Consider the following 6,426-nt stretch of genomic DNA (forward strand, 5'->3'; position numbering starts at 1 on the left):
AATGGAACTCCAACGAGCTCAAAAAAAGAATGAAAAAAAAGAATTAGATCAAATTCCAAGCGGCAGTAACGTTTTTTCGGTGAGACATCGCCGGAGAAGCCAGCCACCACCAGTTTTCCCTCTTTCTCTCCTTGCTTTTACTCTCTCTCTCTCTCTCTCTCTAATCTGTCTCACTCTCTCAATTCATGTTTTCTCTGGCCACCTCACTCCTCGATTTCAATCTCTCTCTCTTGCACATTTTTTATCATTTTCCACCCTTTCTTAATCTTTTAAATCTTCTTTATTTTTTTTATTTTTCACTCACTGTGTATGGGGGTACGTGTGTTTTCTGGTGGTTTTTTTTATGTGTGTGCGTGTATCTCCTCCAGTGAATGTATGAGTAGAGAAGAAAAAAATTGGAATGGTGTTTTGTTGCCTCCTTCCCTGTATCAGTGAGTGTATATGTATTGTATATAGCAGTGAAGTTGTTGTTGGAAAAGTGGGGCGGGCATGCGGGGGTGGCAGCCTAGTGGATGGATTAAGTGAGGGTAGGGGTAGGGTAGGGGTAGGTAGGGAGAGGTAAAAATGAGTAAAATTAATTTTGGAGGCGGGCAAAATTACGTGTCTATAGAATTAACCACAAAATCACCCATTTAATCTGTGGCACCATCACACTGCATTATCACAAGATAACGATCAATGCTGAAGGTTTTGACCAACTCTTCGGCAGAAGGACTATTAGCATTTGGATCATCTCTTTTGAAATATTCCTCTTCCCCGTGTTTATCATATTCTTCTCATGATTGAGATAACGCTTGTAAAGCAAGCTCATAGAGTGGTGGATGTAGCCTAGCTACTTCACTTGTTCCTTTACTTGGACTTGATTCGGTTTCTGTTCTTTTGGGAGCCATATTATCTAAAATTAACAGGAACATAAAAAAATATATTATAGTTGATTAATGCATCATTCAAAAAGGATAACAGTAAATCTAACAAGAAAAATAGTAAAATAACAGTTCCAATAGATTACTTATCTGTTGCACCAGGTAGTATATCTGTTGCAGCATATAACAAACCTGTTGCAGCGAATGAGCAATCTGTTGTAATAATACAAAACATATCACTTATCTTTTAAGATAAATGAATGGTTTGTGCAACAGATAACACATTGTTACAACATGAGTGATTTGTTGGAACAGTTAAATAACCTGCTGCAATGGATGAGTAATCTGTTGCAATAATATAAAACATATCACTCATCTATTGAGAAAAATGAATGGTCTATGCAACAGATCACACATCTGTTGCAACATCATCTATCGCAACATATGAGTGTTCTATTGGAACAGTTAAATAACCTGTAGCAACGGTTGAGTAATCTGTTACGATAATACAAAAATATCCCTCATCTGTTGAGAAAGAAGAATGGTTTATGCAACAGATCACACATCTGTTGTAACATATGAGTGATCTGTCGGAATAGTTAACTAACCTACAGTAACGACTGAGTAATCTGTTGCGATAATACAAAACATATCACTCATCCGTTGAGAAAGATGAATGGTCTGTGCAACAGGTGATACATCTGCTGCAACACATGAGTGATCTATTAGAATAATTATCAACAGTCAATTTTATTTAGATTTCTTCCAATATAGGGTTGTCTATCGCGGCAGATGAATAATCAATTGGAAAATCATGTCTTGGACATGTCCTATTGGAAGAGTTGATAGGATTTTATCCAATATTAATCCGATGGTTCTTCCATTGCATTAGATGGTTAATCAGTTGCATCAGATTTTTTTATTTGATGCTTAATTTGTTGTAATACATGGTTAATCTGTTGCATCAAATAGTTAAACTGTTGCATCATATGCTAAATTTATTGCATTAGATGATTAATCTGTTGATAACACTCAAATTACACTCTTGAATGGGTGTAAGCAATCGTTGTCAATATAAAACTCAACTAGGTTGGGGTCGAATCTCACAGGGAACAATGTGAGTGGTGATTAAACTAGTTTGAAACTAAAGCTACAAGTTAAATTCAAACAAACGATATCAAAAGATAAAATAGGGGTTTTGGAGATTAGCAAATAATTTTTGGTCACTTTAATTTCAGTGTTTGTCAATCAAGAGTTTATGAAATAACCAGAATTATGTTCACTAGGGCTTACGGTACATGACAGATGTTAAAGGTGACTCAAGATTCTCACGGTGGTTAGGATGACAAGATATCTTTATCGATGATATGCTCGAATGTCTCTCGACCTATTCAAGTATCTAATTTCCTAATCCTCTTGGACTTAGGGAATCGCTACTCACTATTCAGATTTTACCTCAGGTTAATCAACCTTGTTACAGTGCTGATTATTAAATGAAGTCTTTCCGAGTCCCTATTGATAATTCACTTCCTACTGTTTATGATTTCTTTCTCAAGCAAATCAAAGTAGGTACGCCTACTATTTTCAACCAGCAGACTTTAATTATAATCTCAGAATTACCAAGAAATCCTAACACCTCTTAAATCTTGAGCATTTAACACCTTATCATGACCTAACCTTAGATCCCATAATCCAGATTAAAGGTGTTTAGCCACTCATAATGCAAGAAACAAGTATGGAAATTGAATTCATAACTGAAAGGATTAACTTATAATGATGAAGAAAATCAAAAGTATACTTTGAATTAAATCACAAGACAAAACTTCAAAATATTGGTTTTTGAGAGAGAGAGAGAGAAAAATATTGTATATTGTATCTTGTAGGATATGTCCAATCCTTAATGATCGAATCAATAATAAAAAAAACTAAAACAAGGCTTTAAATAGTTAACCCTAAATAAAAAAATAAAATTAAAGTTCAGATTTTCTTCGGAATAGATAACGGCGCTCGTGACGGCCTATCACGGACGTCATCAGCTTCTCTGCAAGTTTAGCTTCTGCTGCCTAAGGTTGACGACAACGGTAATGCCTTATCATCATCTTGACGACTTGTCATGAATGTCGTCACAAAACTTCCTGCAACTTCCATCTTCTGTTTAAGGTTGACGGCATCCTTGACAGCCTATCACCAGGCTGACGACGTATCATGGATGTCGTCAACCAAACTTTGTTCTTTGTTTGCTTCCGATTTCATGCTTTTGACTTCCTTTATTTGTGGTTCCCCTTCTTCTCTACTTATACTGCAAAATCAAAGTAAACTAATCAAAAACGACTAAAGTTGCTCAAGACTTTATAATTATTTAGAGTTAAAAGTTGTAAATGTGTTAGCATGGGCTCACATATCAACACCCTCAACTTAAACAATTGCTTTTCCTCAAGCAACCAGAGCATAACCAAGAGTATACAAAGTACAAGTTGGCAGCTAACTACTCATATCAGTTCAGAATTCATGTACCATCTCTAAGGTCAGTCAAATTAAGAGCAACTGTGTCTATTATTGAAAACACCCATGCAACTCACAAGGATCAAGATATGGCAAGAATTTTAGCAATGACAACCCAGCACATACCCAAATCACACTATCAGAATAAAGCAGTGATTAGCAACATACCTAGTATGCCCTCACAATAAAGAAATCTCTTTTTCACTCATGTCAGAATTTACATACATAAACACAAGGATAAACACAAAACTCACTCTCAGAAAGAAGTTCCAACATTGTGCATCAAATGACATAGACTTGCCCTTATAGTCAGTACCCAAGTCGTCAGACAGGTCAGTCAGGATCACTATAGGGCTTTTCTTAAGCTTGTAACGTAGGCTAGGGGCTGGTATGATATTTATGGATATTTAAGAGTGACTATGCCTCCTTGACACTACACTAAACTCTTGGGGTTTCAACTCTCAACCTTCTTTTCTTTCTCTCTTTTATTAATCACACATGCTCAAGATGGATGCGGTCTTTTCAATTATCACATTATCTTTTTATCATCTTTTACACAACTTTCTCATTTCTTATTCTTTTTTTCACCGCACCCAACTTTTTATTCTTTTTTTTTTTCTTTCTCTCTTCATACTTATTTTGTATCACGCACCCCTATGATAGCCACCATCAACTTAGGTTGTTTGCCTAAGTCAAGATGCACAGTGTTCAAGGAGGACCAGGGCCAAAACAGTTTCATTGTGATGTAAACGAGAAGGTGAGGGGTGTCATAGAAAGAAATAGGTTAATTAGGCTCAAAACAGGGATTAAGAGATATTATGCACATAGGGAAGATTATTTTGGCTAAAGTGGGCTAAAATAAAAAATGGCCTATGATCCTTTCCTAACTCCTACCCTATGACCATGGCAAGACTAACAGGGCAAGTTCTAGATTCAACACACAATGGGAACTGAGTAAGACCTTACACACACAAGGCACACAAGTATCTCGCATATCACTACTTATTCAGTTCATGCACTTGTTTAACAAAGGTTATCCAGTTGCCAGACTAATGCCACAAAAAGATACACCCGTGGTTATAAATGGATCCAATTCACATAATAATATATCAGACCAATGGAGAGGTGCTCAAAAATCACAAAAACAAGTTAACTGCCTTAGTTACTTGTATTTCTCCTAGTCAACTACAACAGATCACAAAACAAGCGCAATACGCCTAAACATGCTGGCTCTACTAGGAACAAGACTCTGGAGCAAAGAGGCACGGCAACAAAACCCCAGGAGGACATCAATACCCACAAGTATCCCCAACACCCTCAACTTAAAATTATGTAATGTCCCCAATGCGTCAAACCAAAACAGAGTTAAAAACATACCTATGGCACCATGGGTGTGAAGATCTGATGTCAATCACATAATATGAATACAAACAACAAAATACCTTGGGTTGTCTCCCAAAAAGCACCTAATTTAGTCTCGCGGCACGACAATATCCAGTCATCCTTTATCCCTCCATTTTGACGATTCAAATTATCGGCCCATCTTTTGATCTTTACATCTTTTAGGTCCATTGGGAAAATGTGAGGGCATGATAAGGAATGTTCTATCACGCCACTTCGAAGACTTGAACCGCTTGCCCAATTTTGCATCAAACTTTCATGTGGGCTCATTGGGCAACGATGAGGATCTTAAAAAGCCACTAAATGGATATCAATTTTTAAGCTTCTTGGCCTTCAAGACTGGGGTTGTAGTATACCCTTTTGGAAAGATAAACTCTAAAATGTAAGAATTTTCCTCCTCATTTTCAAAATTTATCATTTGCTTGGGTGGTTTGACTTTCATCATATCCACCAAGCATAATGTTGAAAAGTGGTTCGAATGAGGACTGACTCTCAATTCTGGAGTAGCGTCTGTATTAGTATCTTTACCCCGAAATGCGCTAGAGTCTTCACAAGGATTGTTCTTGATTTCTTATTTCAATTCTAGTACTATTTCCTCATCTTTGGTATCTTCGTTCATGAATGGTTCGGTTGGTTGGGAAATCTCCAATGAAAGATCAACATCAAGCTCATCATCAGTGTAGGATTCTTGCTCCTCATCTTCACACTCTTTTATTTTGTTAAATGATTCCACAGACAAGATATCATCTAAACATAATATAGAAGAATGCTTTGAATAATTGACCTCTATATCTATCTCCTCATGAATGATCAGTTTCATGTCTTGACGCATATCACATATGATATCATATGTTTCTTTCTGGAGATCCAACATTCGTTGAAACATAGCTTTAATACCACTCTTACCGGTGCTTCGTTCTTCCTTTTCTTGACCATAAGACCTATCAAACTCATAAGAAGAACTAGAATTTGGGTTAGTGCAATAGGGAGGGAATTTGGGCAATCACTCTAATGTCCATCTCGACCACCACATAAAGAACAATCATACACCCGGTAGGATGGAGATGGTGCACACTTCTCTCTTCGGAGAGCATATCTACAATCTTGCCAAAAGTGAGGTCCATCACAATATGGACAGGGATCATCAAGATAAGATTTCCAACCACCAAGCTTATGTTCATTCCATGATGCCATAGTAATAAGTAAACTAAAATAAAAATCTACCTAACACAAGAAATAAAAGAAAACTAAAAACAAATATTTACAAGTTTGAATTCAAGCTAGTAGGCTAAAATTTCAAACCAACTCAATACGCCAAATTGTTCCCCGGCAACGACGCCATTTTTGATAATGCTCAAATTACACTCTTGAATAGGTGTAAGCGATCGTTGTCAATATAAAACCCAACTAGGTTGGGGTCGAATCCCACAAGGAATAATGTAAGTGGCGATTAAACTAGTTTGAAACTAAAGCTACAAGTTAAATTCAAACAAACGATATCAAAAGAAAAAATGAGGGTTTTGGAGATTAGCAAATAATTTTTGGTCACTTTAATTTCAGTGTTTGTCAATCAAGAGTTTATGAAATAACCAGAATTATGTTCACTAGGGCTTACGGTACATGACAGATGCTAAAGGTGACTCAAGATTCTCAGGGTGGT

Source organism: Capsicum annuum, chromosome 7 (genome assembly GCF_002878395.1).
Source record: "Capsicum annuum cultivar UCD-10X-F1 chromosome 7, UCD10Xv1.1, whole genome shotgun sequence".
Taxonomy (NCBI): domain Eukaryota; kingdom Viridiplantae; phylum Streptophyta; class Magnoliopsida; order Solanales; family Solanaceae; genus Capsicum; species Capsicum annuum.